Source organism: Etheostoma cragini, chromosome 1, assembly GCF_013103735.1.
Source record: "Etheostoma cragini isolate CJK2018 chromosome 1, CSU_Ecrag_1.0, whole genome shotgun sequence".
NCBI lineage: Eukaryota > Metazoa > Chordata > Actinopteri > Perciformes > Percidae > Etheostoma > Etheostoma cragini.
The window spans coordinates 3294761-3315414 of NC_048407.1; the positions used below are offsets into that span (position 1 = coordinate 3294761).

The window sequence follows — 20654 nt, forward strand, 5'->3', positions numbered from 1 at the left end:
GCTCAAGGGCAGGGCACCTGGCAGTGCCCAGGAGGTGAAGTGGCATCTCTCCAGCTACCGATCCACACTTCGGACTGAGTTACTGCCACCCCCCAAAAAACATGTCCCATAGAACGACTCATTACCCATGTGGTATTAACCACTAGGGTTCATTTTGCAACGGAATTGTCCTTTAAGTTTGGCCGTGAAAAGGTCCTTGTGTGCTGGCTACTGGTCGTAGTGAGGTTAGAGTCATCCTGGTCGCTGTCAGACAACACCTGCACCACCTAACACATGTTCTACTTTCACCACTCACCATGGCTCTATGTATATTTTTAGTATCTGTATTTATATTTTTTCCCTCTGAGTACTTATTTATACTATGGTTGAACTCAATATCATCTATAATTCGGTGAATTACTTTTGCTATTTTTACTTCATTACATACAGTACAGGCCAAAAGTTTCACAGTAACATGAATTTTCAATTTTCATCATTTTCACATTTTTTTGTTAAGTACATAATTCCATATGTGTTCGTTCATAGTTTTGATGCCTTCAGTGAGAAGGTGTAACCAAACCTGTGGCCTGTACTGTACAATATATTTAATTTCAAGTCACTTATTCACTTGCTTTGCATTACTTTTGTACTATGGCCACCTAACTTCACTTACAATATCTTTTCTACAATGCCACTTTACACTTTACATTCCGTCAGTACTTTTTGCACATTGTCTGTTGGTTTGTTGTTGTTTTTTACTGTAGAAAAATGCTCTTTTAACTAGGGAATTTCCCCATTGTGGGATGAACAAAGTATCATCTTATCTTGTCCTAGAGTCGTTACAGCGGCCATTGCCGTAGCGGTAGGTGACTGTTCTGATAAGGGATAAGTTTAGGCACCAACATGACTATGTAAGAGTAGTGAAAAGGTTGTGGTTTGGATTAAAAATGGAGAAAAATGCTGCTGTAACAAGGGAATTTCCCCATTGTGGGATGAATAAAGTATCATCTTATCTTATCTTCAAACACTGCTTCCATTACGTTGGACTCCCGGGATAAAGACACCTGTTTCCTGGGTGAGAGTCTTCTGCGTTCAGATGTTGAGGGTAAGATTAGGGGGTTGGCCCTGTGTTTTACAGACTCTGCTCCCTGCTAAAAGGCCTTGTCTTTAAGGACCTAATTGTCCTCCTCCCTACAGATCTTTGCGCTCTTATTTCTGGATTAGCGGTCCCAGTCAGTATGTATATCCTGTGGGTCTAATATCTCAACAACACACATTTTGGTTTTTAACAGATACGCATATGCACACCTCAAATGTAGTCTGTCAACACAGATGTCTCACACCATTTCCATGTGTTTCTGCAAAAATGTTGCAATGTCTGTGATTTCCAGGACAATTTGGCTTAGAGATGCAAGCAGACGGGAGGACGGATGGACGGACACCCCTCAGAGTGTACCATGTCTCGTCTCCTCATTGTCTTTGCTCACCCGGAGGCTTTGATTCAGGCAATTACCAGGCGACCGGAGACTCTTGCTGACATTTGTCTATCAACAGAGCTGTGACTCGCTTCTCTAATTAGCATCCGCGGAGATGGACGGAGGAGAGAGCGCCGGTGGGGGAGACGTAGGAAAAAAGGGGGGAGAGAGGCACCCACACTGAGCGAGAGAAAGATGATCAAGCCGTGAGTGGAGCTCGCTTGGACAATTAGGGACGGGGACTATCACTGAGCGTGATTCTTTGCCCCCCACTGAAAGCTAAAAAGCCTCTCACACAACCTCTTCCCACACACACACACATTTAGCACTATTTGCCATGCAGACGGATGTTGGTATTTATTCTAATTTGTTTGTGGCCCAATCAGGGCAGGATTGCGACGCTGTGCTTCCCCAGTGTGAAGATGGATTTCTGGTTCTTTAGCCATTCTCTTCCTCTTAGGGCCTGGAACAAAGAATGTGCACCCAGGAGATAGCCTGGGATAAAATATGTATTAGTTTCCTCCAAAGACACCCCCCACACTTGTGTCTCTCTCATACCACTTTGGATGACAATAAGCAGAGAATGAGAGAGAGAGAGTAGATGGGAGTTGTGCACGAGATAGTGTAGATTTGAATCTACTTACTTGGGGAATAGCCAGCCTCTGAGCGACGACAACCGCAAACTCGCACATAAACACCACAACAAACAGCAATATTGTGAAATGCTGCTGCGGTTCCCCACTCTTTATTCCTGAGCGCCGTCTCGTCTTACCACGCCGCCCCGTGTCTGTAAGTAAAACCATTTAGTCGAGTGAAATAACTCCCGTATTCTTTCTCCCGCTTTTCTCTTTTTCTCTTCTTTCCACTCTGTTTTTCTCATTTTCTTCTTCCTCCTCATCTCCTCCTCCAGCTGACAGGCTCAGGGTTTTCAGGAGAAGAAAGCGGGCATTAATTAAGACAGTGCCAGCTGTAATTTTCTTGGGAAGTAAATTTCTGCACAACTAAAGGTTACGGGGACCTTTTCACTGTCAGAATTTACTACAGCCTGTGAATGTTAATGCAGCTAATGAAGACATGCTCTCAGAATCTGAACTTAAAAAAACTACGACTCGGAGGAGAGGGCAGGAGAAGGAGGGGAAGAATGGAGGATGGAGCTCTAGAGGTGGATGGAAATTAGGAAACTGAATAAAAGAAATAGTGTTGATGCACTGGAAGACAGCGACAGTTCTGCTGTGTAACAGATTCAGTTTTATTATCATGATTAATTGTAAATAACCCGCTGTAAAACCAGTGCTGTATGTGTGCTCCTGAATGAGAGGGATGTCTTATTACTTTATGATTGTTAGAAATGAAACCACTGTGTTATTAAAGCCACCATAAGCATTTTTTTACATTGTGTATTGGTTTCAAGAAGACCAGAGAGAAATTTTAACTATGGATATGTTGTCATCTCACTATGAGCTAGGAAAGCTATTTAAATAGTTAATAAAAAAAGAATTCAGGTGTATGATAAGCGTTTCAATTGTATTGAAATCGCAATATGGACTAGTGCAATTTCCAAATCGCAGAGTGGTGCAATGTGTCAAAATATGTGTCAAACTATTCTGAATGAAGATGTGTGGTGCAGCAGAGACACCCAGGCCTGCAAATCATCATCACATCATACAGACTAAAGAAAACATCTTTACTTGGTACAGATCTTCGCAAAAATCCCACTACAGTGACAAAAATATGTCAATGAGAATGAGATGCAAAAATGATAATTCCCTCCAATCAGTCAAAATCATCGCAATTAGATTTTCTCCTCCTATCGTGCAGCCCTATGCAACTGTTTCTATTGTCTTATTTGTATTTGGTTTAAAACGTCTTTCAGCATTTGGGTGCAAGAAGAGAATCCTTTCCTTGACCCAGAACCTGGTCGGGGTTTGTCGGGCAGGCCGAGTGTTGCGGCTGCCTCTGTTTGCCTTGTTTTAAATCTGGCGTACATGATGAATGAAGGGCTCTAAATGGCTGTGATCTAGATACCCAATCCGGATGCCGCCGCCGCAGCAGCAGCAGCAGCAGCCAGGTGAGAAGGCTTAAAGAAGCACAACGCTGGAATGATGGGGGATTTAAAATCTGGTAGAGGATATCTAGTAGTTCTTTGAAAGAAACGGGCATTTTGAGTTGGAATCAGTTTGTGCTGATCCCTGAATCTTTAGTGCCAGTGTGTTCAATTCAATTCAATTTTATTTGTAGTCTCAATTCATAACAAGAGTTATCTCAAGACACTTTACAGTGTCTAGACCACACTAGACCACATCATTTACAACAGCTCCAGTAGTTCCCTCTAGTGCAAGCAACAGTGCGACTGTGGTGAGGAGAAACTGCCTTTTAGGAAGAAACCTGGGACAGACCCAGGCTCTTTGTAGGCGGAGTCTGACGGGGCCGGTTGAGGGTGTAAGGAAGAGTGGCAATAACAGTCACAGCTAAAGATAATGGAACAGTGACTAAAAAAAAATTGTAGTTTGTAGTAGTTCAGTAGGGGTGTGGGGAAAACTGATACAGCATAGTATTGCGATATTTTCAGTAGAAATAATGTATTGATTCACAGGCACCAAGTATCAATCTTTTATTATATAGCTGTTGGTCAATTTGTCTGATTGACTATCGCATTTTGCAGCTATAAAACTGAAGTGAAATGAACAAACAGAGAAATGTTTCTTTTTGGATGAAACAGATGTTGACAAAGGGACTTCATTTGAAACTGGGAAAAATTAGAAGTTGGAAAACATTGCAATATATCGCAGAACATTGCATTGCAATATATTTAAATTCGCAAAAATATCGTGATGATATCGTATCGGGAGGTGTCTAGTGATTGTATCGTGCTGTTATCACTCCCATGGAGAATGACATGCAGCAAAGGGCCGCAGATCTAAGTTGAACCCCCACCCGCTGCTTCGAGGAGTAAACCTCTACATATGCCCCCCCTCCACCAACTGAGCTATCTAGGCGCCCTCACATCGACATCTTACAGGTTTAAGATGGCTTAAAAGAAAGAAAATACAATAGAACACATTTAGCTTCTTACATTCAACAAAATACACATCTGAAAAGTGCTAAGAAACGTCAGAAAAGCAGTGAAAAAGTGTGTCGGAAGGGTTTCTGTGGCGATGCAGTAACACGATGACTTAAAGAGATGACATTGTATCAACACTGTTAGGGAGTAAAATCAAGGATGTTAACTCTGGGGGCCCTGAGGCCATTTTTACAGTTTATTTTCCGTCTGGATTTATTTTATAAAAAAGCTTGTAATACATCAACCCTGTGGTCTAGAGTCAAGATTTGAACATCATTTTTTTCAGGAAAAACTGGGTTATTAGAATATTTGGGTTGCAGTGAGGTCTGGATTTAAAGCCCATGTCCCGTTCTCGCCCCGTCTGTCACTTATACCTCCATCTTTTAAACACCCACCACCCATGATCATTTCCCTAACTTGAACTAATGGTTTTAAAAATATGATGCCAAGGGGTCCTGACCAAGCGTCAGTATGTTAGCGAGTTGGGACTGAGAACGTGTTGCTTCTGTCTTTCCTAGTTTGGATGTCTATTGGTAATGCTCTTTTCACTGATTGGTTGAGCCATGGCGGCTCTCTGATCAGTGGCTTTAAGTTCTTCCTCTATTTATTCCAACGGACTGAACATTTCAAATGCATCAGTCGGGTGTGCCAGATGATTTATCCTGGAAGACACCTGCAGGAAGCCTGCTGTTTAGAAAAACATGTTCAAAGATGTATGAAAGATGCATGAAACTGTTTTTGTCATTGCAGTGATGAAATGGACATATTTGCCAGAGAGCTAATGTCCCAATCCAAATTGACATGAGAATCACGTAGAGTGTGCTTGCCTTGGACACCAGAGCAAAGTTTGGGTCCCTCCTCTTGGTAGAAGACAATCTTTCCCTAATCCAGACTTTCAATTGGGAATTAATGTCAGAAATAGATGAGATGAATCAGATCCGAATGCACTTTAACAGAGGTTCTTTTTTCACCAAGGCGTGAGGACATTCTGGTCCTCCTTCAGCCATGGCAGGACGAGCATTTTGATTGACAAGGAGCTGTTTCAAAAGGCCTTGAGGCCTTGAAGTTTCACTCAAGTAACATCCTGAAGTCAGTGCTCCCGGCCAAGAAATAGGCCGACATATAACTTGGTTTCCTTTACACTTCACATTATTTGAGATAGATTATGGTAGATATGGCCAGGCTTGCTGTTTCCAGTATCTACCCTAAATTAAGAAGCTAATCCAGACGGAGACTCTATCTAAACTGCATTTTGTTGCATTGTACCTGTACATGGACAATAAAGTTGAATCTAATCTAATCTAATCTAATCCAGCCTTTCAATTGGGAAATAATGTCAGAAATAGATGAGATGAATCAAATCCGAATGCAGTTTAAAACGGTTCTTCTTTCACCGAGGCGTGAGGACGTTCTGGTCCTCCTTCAGCCATGGCAGGACGAGCATTTTGATTCACAAGGAGCTGTTTCAAAAGGCCTTGAGGCCACTCACAACAAAACACACCTCTCCCCGATTACCAACGAACGGAGCACAAATAATGCAAGAAGAAAACGCAGTGAGACAAAAGCAGATAGAAAGCAAGTGAGGTGGAGGTAGATCAATGACAAGGTCAGAAAAGCAGCGAGGAGCAAGCGGACCCGGCAAAGTCCTGGAGAAAAGTAATATTTAACCCGAGGCTAGAGAATAATTTCACTTTCCCTCCGATCAGTTTAAAAAAATCCCTTGCTGTCAGAGCTTGGCAGATTTATACAAATGAATGGCCTTTAGTTCAAAATCTCCCAGCGCTTGGGTTATTAATTGGTAAAGTGCATACATTAAACAAAATGAGCAAAAAGTCATTTTCATTTTCATAAATTATCCCACTGTAGAAAAAGAAACTTTGCAGGTAAAAGGGATTGTTGGCGTTGCTTTTATGCGGGCTGAGTGTGATACTTGAAAAAAGCAACAATCCTAAATACATACACTCAATGCAGAGAGGATGAAGGAGAGAAGGAGATGTAAAAAAAACAGAGTGATGAACTTTTGCTTTTAAAATCCTTTTTTCTGCTTCATTGAAAGAAGAAGAAAAGGAAGAAAAGAAAACACAGTGTTAATGTGTGTAGGTATGTACATCTTTGTCTATGATGTGTATATAAGTGAAGCATAAGATTTTGTATTTACTAAACAATAAAAGTAGAAAAAAGGGGGTCGGATCTGATGTGGTTTATGAACTTCTTCCTACTCCTTTTTGAACATGGGCATGTTTTGTTTGAATAACTTTCAATCATTTTGGATGACTGTGCTGAGAAGTGCAAGACAATTATTATTATTTCATGTATATTGTATATTGTATTATTATTGTATGTATATTGAAGATATTTATAATGTTCCTAGTATTTCATTTATATTTATATTCTGTGCTGTGTGACTGATTTTGCTGTTGTAACACCGTCATTTCCTATTTTTCTTGGGATCAATAAATATCTATCTATCTATCTATCTATCTATCTATCTATATATCTATCTATCTATGACCTTATTTATCTGTGATTTTGATTATATATACAGTGGGGCTCAAAACTTTGGGCACCCATGGTACATTTTTGTATTAATGTGCATAAAGAAGCCAATAAAAGATGGCAAAATCTCCAAAAGGCATCAAATGACAGATTGGACCTTTGTATAATATGTCACAAAAAGTTTTTTTCATATCCATTTCCATCATTTACACTTTCAAAATAACAGAAAACTAAAAAATGGCAAAAGTTTGGGCACCCTTGAAGACTTAATACCCGTCCCCCGCCCGCCCGTTTGGAAAGCTGAGACCTGACAGCGTCATGGATTGTTCTCATCCTTGTCTGAAATGCAGACGCCATTGTTTGGTTTTCTTTTATTTTGAAAGTGTAAATGATGGAAATAAAATCTAACTTTTTGTGACATATCGTACAAAGGTCTAATCTGTCATATGATGCCTTTTGGAGATTTTGCCATCTTTTCTTGGCTTCTTTATGCACATTAATATACATTTTATATCTGGGGTGTTCAAACGTTCAAGCCCCACTGCTTCAAATAAACCTGCTACTACTTCTGATTGTTTTCCCTCGCGTCCCTTCTTCATTTCTTCTATGTAATGTGTGTGGGTGTGATAGAGAGAGAAAGAGTTGCCGGCCTTTGTGTGTCTATGAGGACCAGGTATCGTTGTGTTGCCAGGTCCTGACAGGTCTGGCATCTCTATAGTGTCTGCTGTCCTCCAGGAGCTTTTAATTATGGGCCGCCACGGTCAGCTGAGCGCGCTCCGAAGGAACGGACAGGCCCGGCATCCATGGCAACCTGTGTGCTTCCTCGATTGACCCAATAGCAAGAAACTGCGTTATTTAGTTATAGGCTTCTGTTTCTGAAAAAAGGAATGAAAGATGTTGTTTGGTGACTTAAAAGTGCACTCATTCTAATTTCAATGTTATTCCAGACTTTGCAGAAGGGAAAGCTTGGGCTAACACTTATTATGATTAACCCTTGTGTTGTCTTCCCGTCAAAATAACCAACACTTTTGTTGACGATTTTTCTCAATGTGTTTAAGTTTTTCTCACATTGTTGTCCCTTTTTCAACGCTTTTTGGCAAAAGTTTGGGCACCCATGGTACAATTTTGTATTAATTTGCATTGAAAAGCCAAGAAAAGATGGAAAAATCTCCAAAAGGCATCAAATGACAGATTAGACCTTTGTATAATATGTTGCAAAAAGTTTTTTTTATTTTCATCATTTACACTTTCAAAATAACAGAAAACCAAAAAACGGCAAACGTTGGGGCACCCTGCAGAGTTTATACATTGCCCCCCCCCCCCCATACACACCCTTTGGAAAGCTGAGCACTGACAGCGTCATGGATTGTGGGAAAGCTTTTTTTCTAAAGTTTTTCTCACATTTTTGTCCCTTTTTTCAACGCTTTTGACACTTTTTTTTAACGTTTTCAACACTACGTAACACTAACTTATTACCTTTAGTTTTACAATTGTTTGGGAATTTATGGTCAATAAACCTCATTTGTAGGAAATTATACCTAATGTTTGATCTAGAAAAGCAGAAATTAGGAATTATTTAGACTAAAATTAAAGGAATGGATGTTGATGATAATCACAGACTGGAATATGTCAACTTTTACTCAATACTATTTCAGAAACCCTTAAATTTGTTTTTCAAATGCTATAAAATTGAATATGACAAACCAAAACTAATGAAAGTAGAGATTGTACTGAACTGTAATCAATCATGTTATTTTGGGTAGTTAAAAAAACATTTATATAGAGAAAATGGGTCGATTTGATCCAAGGACAACATGAGGATTAACTATTTTCAAATGGTTTAATGTGTCCATGTTCATGCGTGGTAAATCAGTTTGTTAGTTTGCAAATTAAAATGTTCTAAATGTGTGACATTGTGTTGAATGAAAGCAATTTAAAGAAATGTAGCTCAGCATAAGTTCTTCTTTTAAGCGATGATTCTAAATTAAATCAGCTGTTATCGAAATAACTGTACATTTTATCATGCTGTATATAACTTTTGCACATCTTCAAACAAGTCTTTCCTGATTGAAATGTAGCTCAGTGTAAAGTCTTTCAGGATGGCCTGACTCTTAATCAATGCTCTCTTCTTAAATCGAATCCGGTGTTGGAGGCGTTCACCTTCCTGCTAAACCAATCAGAATTGTACACAAATTTCAAGGGCCAATCACAACCTGCTTTAAAATCTGTTTCTCCCTTTGCTAACAGCTGTTGTTTCAGGCAGAGTACAACCCTCCAACCCCCTTCCACCACTAGTTATCTAATCCAGTTGACCGATCCGGAGCCTCCTTTGGTCTGGTCTTTGGGCTCCTTCGTCACCTCCACCGGTGTCTAGATTCCATTGGGGGGGATGTTATGGTTTTCTATCCCTATATAAGCACTATTAGTATAACCATGGAGTCTAATCGCCAATGACTGTACAACAACATACAATAAACTTTTTGCATATCTGCAAACATGTCTCTCCTGACTGAAATAGTTTTGCCTTTTTGGAGAATTAGATGAGAAGATCAGTACCACTGTAGTGTTTGTCCGGTAAATATCAAGCCACAGCTCGGCATGAAGACTGGAAACAGCTAACGTGGCTCTGTCCAAAGGTCTAAAAGGAAAACCCGATCAGAACCTTGGACGCTCAAACATTACTTATTGTTTATGTAATCTGTGAAAAGTTACGCTCAAGTAACATGCTGAAGTCACTGCTCCCGGCCATGAAATAAGCCGACACATACCTTGGTTTCCATTACACTTCACATTAAATAAATGATGTAATAAATAGATAAATTGTGGTAGACAGAGCCAGGCTTGCTGTTTTTAGCTAAGCAGCTGATGATTTTATACATGTTTGTAACATACACATATAAGCGTTGTATCAATCTCCTCATCCAACTCTTGCCAAGAAAGCCAATAACCTTAGTTTCTAAAATGTGGAACTATTCCTTTAAGTTGCTGAACTAATCCTCAAAGATGGTTTATAGTTCCAAGTTCCACAAATAAAAAAACTGTCTTTGAAAAGACACAGACATCAAGAAAAAATTTAAATTGACATTGAAAAACCCATCATGATGCAAACAAACGTCAAAGTAAAATAATATCATAGGATTATGAGATTATTACTTTTTGATGTTTGTGTTTTATACTTCAGTTCAACAGTTTTCAATGCCAATATTTGTTGTTTCAATGCCAAATTTTATTTTCAATACCACAGGTTACTGTCACTGTTCTAGCTCCATACCCCGGGTCTTCCTCCTGCTGGACCCTACGTCCACTTCTTCGGTCTTGTCTTTGGGCTCCTTCACCGCCACCACCAGTGTCTAGACTCCATTGGGGGGGGGGGATTGTCTTGACTTCCTTAACTCTTTTGCAAAGTCTTCTATAACAATGGAGCCTAAGTTTCAGAAACTGTAAATTGTATTATGCTTATGTACAATAAACCTTTCCATATCTGCAATCACATCTCTTCTGATTGAAATGTATTGGTCTGTGAAATTTGAAAGCACTTATTTTTATTTTTGATGACAAGATGGCCAAGCTGGCTACATGCTGTGCTTATTTGAGAAACAATAACCTTAAAATGAAGAACGACACACTTTTTCTAATGCAACAGTGAGTTATCATTTTTTATTTTTCATTGACAATGACCAAGACAAGTGCAAAGCGATTTGTTGAAGTTCAATGCGCTGTAGACAGAAAGTAGGTGCAGTCTTTATTACGTTTTTATTTTGTGATTACTTTTGCATGAGAAATGCATAATTATTATACTACATGATGTCATAATGAGTACTACTTTCATGCCAAATATTACATGGAAGTCGATTTTATTAGTTGTGTCTTGTAAAACTACAGTAGTGTTTAATCAAACTCTGATTTTAGGGCCATTTCTTATTATATCATCAAGATGCTATTATCTAATTCTTAATTTTCATAAGGACTGCTTGTTTTCTTGTGCATACTAGTTGAGTGTTTCTCTCTCTCTCTCTCGCTCTCTCTCACAAGAACACACATACACACACACACACTGGGCTGAGTGATGGGTACTTTGAGGTGTCACTGGTCCTAGTGGGAAGGATAGAGAGAGAGAGAGAGGCAGGCAGAGAGCAGGATGAGATGTTATTTCCTAAATTTGGCCCCTAGGACAAAGGAGAGGCCTGTTTGATATTCATCTATCCGCCAGTGGCAGACTGGCGGGGGAACCTGTGAAAATCTATTCACTATGATAATGAACAAATTGTCATACATTGGGCTCTGTCTCCCCTTGACAGTGATAGTTATCAAAGAGAGAGATCGAGGCAAAGGCCGAGTGTGCGCGTGTGTACGCGTGTGTGTGTCTGTGTGTGTGTGTGTGTGTGTGTATGTGCCTCCCAGATTGTCTCTGTTCCGTTCAGTGGCTGTCATTAGAAAGACAAGCCTCCTGGCAGGAAGCTCCTGTCATGTCACAGCCTCACACTTAAACGCTGTCACACCTGATTGATACATACAGCGCTGCTATTTGTGTGTTTTGTTTGTGTATGTGCCTAAATAATACTCCAGATAGATTGTTTTTACCACTACATTTAATTATACAACCATTTCCCACTACCTGCGGTGTATTATCATATTCTTCCTTCCATCTTTCATTTCAGGAATCGATTCGTTGGAGGTTGTTTTCATAAAGGAAGACCGCAGAAGAGCATTTCCCTTTAGGTCATGAATTCAGATTTATTTGCCCCACAAAGGCAAATGATGGATGGTTAGGGTTGCTTGTTTTAAAAGGTCAAAGGTCATGACTATGGATTATATCAAAGATAAGAAGAAAGAACGTAATGTTAAATTCTCAACTCTTGTTAAATCGAAGAAATGACCATTGCTATATATGAGTGACAATTTAGTTTGGCTAATTTTCTGTAACCAGTGTGTGAGGAAGGCGTGTTGGGTGGGTTAAATTAGCAAGCTGACGTTAGCTAACAAGACATGCGGTCGCTCCATCTGTAGGGAGACTTTTCTTCCAAGAGAACAGATGACAGACCGGGAGAGGGACAGTCTGGTTAGCCATCTCCCAGTTTCTGCTGTCTTCTCGTCGGGGAGTGAAGGGGAGGGACAGTGGGCTCTGTTCGGTTCTTCCGCCGATCAAGCAAAAGCTGCTTTTGTGGGTCTCATAGCAACGTCACCTAGTTTCCCTTGTTGAATGATGAATAGATTACCGCCGCCTGCTGGTACGGAGAGTTATTTCCTCTCACGCAGGCCTGCGCACAAAGTACATGGTACTTGGCCGTCGGCTGTAGTCTCTGCTAGACCCCGACCGATACATTGGTGGGCCGATATCATCCGCCGATATTAGGCATTTTCTGATATATCGGTCTGTGCATTTGTAATGGCCGATTTAAAAAAGTCTGCATTTTAAAAATACTGTCATGTTAGGAGCATTGCCGTTGCATAGTCTGTCCACCAGAGGACGCTCTACAAGGTCACTTTTAGGGATGGCATTGCATAGTCTGTCCACAGCAGGACGCTCTACAAGGTCACTTTTAGTGATGGCATTGCATAGTCTGTCCACCGGAGGACGTTCCGCAACGTCCCTGTTAGTGATGGTGTTGCACAGTCTGTCCACCAGAGGACGCTCTATAACATCCCTGTTAGTGATGGCGTTGCAAAGTCTGTCCACCAGAAGATGCTCTACAACGTCCCTGTTAGTGATGGCGTTGCATAGTCTGTCCACCAGAGGATGCTCTACAACGTCCCTGTTAGTGATGGCGTTGCATAGTCTGTCCACCAGAGGATGCTCTACAACGTCCCTGTTAGTGATGGCGTTGCATAGTCTGTCCACCAGAGGACGCTCTACAACGTCCTTGTTGGTGATGGCGTTGCATAGTCATTCCACCGGAGGACGCTCTACAACGTCCCTGTTAGTGATGGCGTTGCATGGTCTGTCCACCAGAGGAGGCGCTACAATGTCCCTGTTAGCAACACTGATTTTATTTTTGTCAATGTGTTTTCGTTCAAAGGACTTTAAGTTTCATATATTAAGTTTGTATTTTTATACATTTTCTTTATCAGACCTTTCATATATTTTCATGTTCTGTTGTGACACTAAAACACATTTTTATTATATATTTCAGTGAGAACTCACAAATAACTAAAAATAATAAATGTTACGGAAATCTGTTTGTTTTGTATTTCATTTTTGTATTTTCTTTTTAAACATACAGTATATCGGCTGATATATCAGCATATCAGATTTTAAAATGACCAAATATTCGTATTGTATCGGCCTGAAAATTCTTCGTCGGCCGGGCTCTAGTGTCTGCGGTGTGGTCCAGTGCTATTTTTGGCGAAAATGGCAAAAATTTGAAGAGAGGCGATGCCACGGTTGGACGTCATTGCCAGTAGTCCCCTGTCGTCGGCTTGGTGCCTCAGGGCCTTGAGACAACAGCAGGTCTCAAACCATCAATTTATGTTCTCCTGATGCGTCTGTCTGAAAAATACCAGTTTATTTTCAAATGTTCTGGATATGGCTTGTGAAGGGGTCCGATATTTACTTTGGTGACTATGAGGCAAAAGAATCGGCCATAATCTGTGTTCATGTTCACTTCTCCCATTGGATTTAACACGCTCATTTGCTAGGATTGGGCATTGAGAACCGGTTTTGAAAATTACAATTCCGGTGGAATCATTTTCTTATTTGGAATCAACATTTCATGATGTTTTTTAATGATAATAATAATGGAATATTTTCTCATACTTACACTTACAATGACTGATAATACTTATATACCTTCTTTTATTTTGTATTTTTACTGCAGGACCTTTACTTGTCACAAAGTATTTTCACAGTGTAGTTTTAGAACTTTCACTTTGCTCGCTTCAGTTTTACATTTAATCTCAGGAACAATCCTGATTTGGGCTTCAGTTTCGTGCAACAGTTGGTCACAACATTGACATGTTTTCTTTGTATGATTTATGTTAGTTATCTGTAATTGTGTTTATGTGACAATGCAGAGTGGACTACAGGTGCTAGGGGGATTTAGGACGTCACATGATGCTAGAAGACTAGTAAGGCAGAAGGCGTGGTGTTAGTGGAACAGTGGCAAAGTAATCTTAGAATCAAGTCGTCTTCACATTCTTCCACCTGAAACAAAAATCACATCTCATCTGGACTGGAAAATATTGGATGATTCTGCAAAATCCTGGGATGTGTTCAATGCCATGAATTTCCAAATGTGTTCTATAATCTCAGCACAAGGCCACTACAGTGTGGTTGAGGTCAGGGAAAGGTTGGGGCTATAGCAAATGATTTATGATCACGCTATAATTGTTACAGTAAAAATTTAAAAATAAATACAAGTGAACATTGATTGCAGGTCTGGATCTAAACTCCACTCTCCCACCACACAGCCATACACAACCCCTTCCGCAATGCTCTCACTTTCCACCTCACTACATACAGTGTGTGGCAAAAAATGTTCTGCGTTTTAACTAAATGTTGGCATGGGGTGTAAATCATGAGGTGCTGAATCATCTACTATGGACAAACGTTTTAGGGATACTACATTTTCTTAATCGTGTCAAATCACAAGAGAAGTTATTTAATGACACTTACTACAGGTAGAGTAGGTTTGGACGGCACTCTATAGTCAGAGTCAGAAATACTTTTTTGATCCCAAGAGGGAAATCCGGTAAACATGACGAACGCACAACATTTTAATCACTTTCGGGTGAGACCTAGAAATCCAATGCGCTGTCCATTGCACCATAGAGCTACTTAATAATCTACCCAACTATTTTCAGTGTCGTGTTGGCGAGTAAAAACTTTCAGGGGGAAACCCTTAAACAAACCCTGGATCTCGATGGGCGGCCAGAGAGAGAAATAGAGACACAAACAGTGAGAGAGAGAGAGCCAGGGAGAGAGAGAGACACACAGAAATATAGAACAGACTTATTATAATCATGGAAGTGGGGGTAATGGAACTACACGATCAGTTGCAGTCGTAGTAACAGTATAGATAATAGGACTATGATTAGTAATAAAGGTAGTAGTAGTTTTGGGCAAAGCAGGGCATTGAGCAGGACCACGGCAGCAGTTGCAAACATGATCCAGGGGCCACCACGATCCAAAGAAAATCTGCAAGCCCAGAAAGCACAAGGACTTCAGGGAAGGTAGTAACATGCATAAATAGGACTTGAATGCACACAAATGGAGACTATCCATTATAGTGTGCTGCCTTTTGTTAATAGATTGAGGGCCGACTTAATGTCTTCACCAGTTCCAATCATCCCCTTTTGACACATTGGCATGGAAGTGTTTTTCAGTCGAAAAATACTAAAGCATTAAAAATGGAGAACAAGCGCTGAATGGAGGGATCTGTAGGTCACTACATACATCCATTCAGACATTAGAGCACTTTGCATTAGATGCCCACCATGATGCCCTTGAAAGTGGAAAGCTGTCCTAAGTGGGTATAGTCCAGAGGGCATGTAGTAAATTACCCTAAGGAAATAGTAAAAAACAACAGTAATAAAGGCGGGGCTGTAGGTGGCTCTCAGAACGCCTCGCCTGATACTGTACATTAATCATCCTAATGCCTGAACTTAAAAACTCTGCATTCTTAAATAGGTGGGCGGGGGTATAATATACACACAAATACAAACATGTATTATACATATATGTATACCCTTGTATTATGTGTGGACGCACAAATTGATCCACATGTGTTGCCTTACATTTTTGTTACTCCTATTCACTTCAAGCTGAATTTATACATCTAGAACTGGTGGAAGTAAAAGCTACACATAGGAGACAATTAAAAGGAAAAACCTGAATGAATGACAAAGATGCTTTCTCACAGAGTACCGCAGCTCACTGAATGGCTGTGTGACTATGCTAACTACGCGAATCATATGTCAAGACTAAAGGCCAGGTTCAACCTGTTGACTGATCACGTCTGAAGGCAGAAGTGTTAGGGAAAGCTGGTCCAAATGCCTACAGTCTAAGGCGGGGTGAAAAGCCTGCTGTCATGTATGTAAAGAGATGGGGCATATTTTCATCATTTAGATCAATGTTTTCCAACTTAGGGTTGGGACCCAAAATGGGTCGCAGACCCGTTTTATTGGGTCGCCAATTGGCAGAGAACAGACTGAATGCTCAGCATGACCTCAGAAGGGCACTTTCAAAAACCGAACCTAGAATAGATCAGCTGGTTTATATCTTCAACCAGCCACATACATCTCATTAAATTCAAGTCAGCATTATTTTTAAAAATGTTGGTGTTGGTACTGTGGGATGATGGGAGGGTACAGAGAGACAGAGAGGACAATAGAGACCTTTTCTGTTTTTGGTTACTTTTATGATGGAATAAATATACTTCATATAAATTTAAATTCATGGTTTGTTCCGTCTTTTGTCCACAGTTTCAAAAATGTAGATGTTACAATGGTTCATGGGGTATTTTTTTTAATTTGAGTCCCGGGGAGACACCAAATTTCTCTTTTGGGTCTTGAGCTGAAAAAGTTGGGGAACCACTGATTTAGATAATGGCACACAACTTCTGAACATCTTTCTGTAAAGGCTTCACTTGCTTGGTTGAAATTTGCTCATAATATGTTGGATTCCTGACTTAAAATGTTTTGACGAGTTTATATTGTTGGGGATATTTTTTTAAATGACCTTACTGATATACATAGGTTTTGAGAACTGTTCTCTACATTCACCAACCCAACCAACCTCTTTATGCAGATTTTCTGGCTTTCATACTACTCGCTACTGTAGTCGCTCATAAGGCTACGTCATCTTCTCATTGACTTAACATTGGCATTGCTTTCCGTGGTGGCCACACAGACTTTTCACACATCCCATGACACCACCACGTAATGCGCTGTTAACAGTTTGTGATCATTTCACAGAATGATGTGAGATCAGGTTGTTCATTAACATTGTAATATTGATTAATTTGCCATTGTACACACATTTTCAGAGACTTTCTGTCAGCAGTTTCTACAGTACAACATGGAGAGAGTTGAAGTCTATAGTTTTGCCACCTGATGGTTCTGGTAAGCATGGAGGAAGTTGAGGAAGATAAGCTTAAACATATAAAATGTTACATTTACATTCTACATGGTCATCTTGGGAGATACAGTTTAGTTTTTTCCTTTTTTTTCTAATGTTGTATGGAAAACATTGAAACATATATCTACATATGTTTTATTAAATGTTTTTAAAGATGGCATTTGAACTAAAAAGGAGAGAATGTAAAATGTTAACCCTGAATGGGCAATGTGAATAATTCGACAATGTGAAATACAGAGTGTAAGGTCATGTTTGGAAAAATAAACATGAACTTGTATCCTTTTAGACTACATACATTAAAAAAACTGCAATTTATTAATTTTCCATCATATCTATATATGCGCGGCCCTTTAACAACAAGTGAAACAAACGCTCCCAGCAGTCTCCACTCTACCTGCATGGCAATGCCCACTGATGGAAAGCAGCAGTGGGTGGGAGCGGGGGCAGGGGTGGATGGGGGGTGGGAGCAGTCACTGATATACATGCCGTGCCCTTAAGGAGATGACGGCCCCTGTCACAAGGCAGAGGGCCCTGCGACACGCCGGGATATAAATCTACACGGGAGATAAAGAAAGTACATGATGAATTAAGCCGGTGCGTATAAATTCTTAAGAGCCTCCATTTTAATGCCGGTCATTATTCAACAAATTTTTCTAAGAAATGCCACATGGGCAGGAACAAGTAATTAGGGGGAGAAAAGTGAAACTGTCACCCGTAATGGTTTACTCCGCCGCCTCACCTTATCAGGGGAAGGAGAGAGAGAGAGAGAGAGCGAGAGAGAGAGAGAGCGAGAGCTCCATGGGGCCGCACTGTAGCTCCCAAACTGCCATTAGGCCAATTCTGAAGACTAAGTGTTCAGGAGCTGCAAATCTACCCACTGTCGCAGTCCTGCATTCAAAGCATTGTTAAAGGGGATGTTGTTTTTCCTTACCTCCTCTTCTATCTGTCTCTCTCTCTCTCTCTCTCTCTCCCGCTATCTTTTTTCCCTCTCTCAAATCGGCCAAGGCCTCGATAAATCTGTGGTCACGGGGGATGTTGTTAGTGTTGGCCAAAGTACTATTAAAATGAAAGGAAATTTATGGATGACACTTTGTAACAATTAATCAGGAAATGTTGATTAATAAAGTTGGTCAGTTTTCCTCCTGAAACCGAGGGAGGCGCCGCCACATTGTCAGGCTGATCATTTTATTCATTATTTTTGATTAATGTACCCAAATACACTGACTCTAAGAGAAGAGGAAAGGGGGGACTGGGGGGGTGAAGAGGGGCACTTATCCTCTATGCAAAATCATAAATAGTGAATGAGTGTGTATACGGGTATAACCTTGGCCATGGCACAGAGATTTGAGGAGAGGGAGGGCGGGTGGGATGGGAGGAGAAGGGGGGGGAGTGAATGTGCGCATTCAGCAAAATAAACTGCAAGTGGGGATTAAGGAAACAAAATGGGAAAGGGGGGGGGGGGGGGGGGGGGGGGGGGGGGGGGGGGGGTGCGCAGGCAGTTGATGAACATCACCTCTCTGGACCTGTCCGTCTTTGCTGGACACCCATGATTAATTAGTTTGTTTAGATACTCAATTAGCCCAACCATGCAGAAAAAGGCATGGAAAGAGAGAGTGTGTGTGTGTGTGTGTTTGTGTGTGTGTGTGTGTGTGTGTGGGAGTGAGGGTGGAGAGATGAAGGGTCAGGGAGGGGGAGGGGAAACTAAGGAAAAAATACAGGGGGTTGTATAAGGGAGAGATAGAAAATTGAGACATGAGAGCGAATCAGGGAAGAGTGTGCATATTACCTAGATTTGTTTCCAACATTTGATGTAGATGATCCTCTAATATGTACATCTGATGGTGCTGCTAAGATCCTACTGTATATCTGGGCTTCCCAAACTTCTCCTACATCAAATTTCTGGAATGCCTTGTCTGCTGTCACATCCTCAAAACTGATCATTCTCCCACTTCCTCAGCTAATATGCAAGGTACAGTGAACTGATTTTGTGTTAGTTTCATTTAAATCATTATTTCCGGATTATGTCCAAATTGATGGCACATGACTCCAAAGAGGTAGTTACGTTTTCTTGTTGTTTCTTTTCTGTCAGAAATTAGCGTTTGCCCAATGAAATCCATGTTCAACATCGAGACAAGGTCCTCTTGGGACTTGAATTAAAAGTTGGTTCAAACTTCTAGGAGGAAAAAAAGCTCTTTAATCATCCAGGGGATATCTGCTCTCCAGTGTAAGAACGTGATCTTACATCTCAATACCACCAGCAGATAATAATGAAAGATATGTCTCAATCTACTCTTAAAAACAGAAACGGTTTTGGATATTTATTGTGGACCTTTCGTACCTTTTCTTGCCTGTTGAGCGCAATTAGAGGTTGGAAGATCTAATGCAAAGGAAAATATCCTAATTTACTCGACAATTAAAGCTGCAGGATTGTCCTTTTGCTTGTGCACACATCATACAGCCGCCACTGTCGAAAGCCAGAGTACACGTATCAAGACTTAAACATCCAGCACTTTTGATTGAGTTAAGCAGCCAAAAGCCTCTAATTTCAGTAGGTAGATTTGTAAAATTCTGTAGGATTTTTCAAGTCAACACATGGAGAGCAGAAGGTGAGGGACATGTGACTTTTGGCTTTATTTTGTAACCCTTGTGTTGTCCTTCTGGGTCAAAAACTAACAAAAAAAATGTCATTTTCATCCCTTTTAGGACTTTATTAAGTCTTCACTAACACCACCTTACTACTGGAATTCACGGTCAATAACCCTCATTTATACAGAATTATACCTAATATTTGAGTAAAAAAAAAGCAGAAATTATGAATTCTTTTGACTCATAGTTAAGATCAGAGGAACGTACTGATGAGTTTAGTCAGGAATGAAAGTGATCAACTGTATTTGCAAAGAGCGTTGTATGGAATCCAATCCATTTTTTTGTGGTAATTTGGTTAAAAAGAAACCCATATTTCAGATATAGACATTTTCTAAGGGGTTAATTTGACCTGAGGACAACAGGAGGGGTACATGTACTTCCCTTGATCCAGACTAACTACATTGAGGCCTTGGGCTCATCTAAACTAGAATGTCTTATCCTTTCCCACCCCTTTTCGATGTTAAGAATCATTGTAAAAGTTGAAATGAAGTATCACACATCATCACATTGCATTTATCAGTGTTTCTGCAGGCGGCATACTGTGACTCTTCACCAACACTTTGGGCTCTGTGCGGTCGTTGATATGCAAAAGGATGCCTTCGAGGATCCTTCAGGAAGGGTCACCTGCAGCATTCTAACTGCTGACTGTAGGTCAGAAGGCTCTTTGATAGATCACACTCAAAATCCAACAAATAAAAAAAAAACAGAAGGCAGGTAGGACAATGTGCATCATCACCAACATGCTATGGTGATCTGATAACGAGTTAGAAAAAGCCAAGTAATCCATGATGTCCTCATGCATGTATTGTACATACTGGAAAGATGTAGCTGATTGAGCTCTGAACCCCAGCAGCATACTGAACTTCAGTGACGCTCCCGAGGGTTAAGACTAAAAGAAAAATACACCTGAGCCAAATTCTTT

The 20654-nt window shown here is 40.5% G+C and overlaps 1 long non-coding RNA gene across 1 annotated transcript in view; it reads left to right on the forward strand.

Annotated features, from left to right (window-relative positions):
• LOC117946624 overlaps positions 1-19961 on the forward strand; it is a 22539-nt gene extending 2578 nt beyond the window's left edge. The window contains exons 2-4 of the long non-coding RNA XR_004657062.1: positions 1536-1537; positions 11800-11806; positions 19947-19961. This is a non-coding gene — a long non-coding RNA (uncharacterized LOC117946624). The remainder of the gene's footprint in view (positions 1-1535; positions 1538-11799; positions 11807-19946) is intronic.
• Positions 19962-20654: the final 693 nt, after the last annotated feature.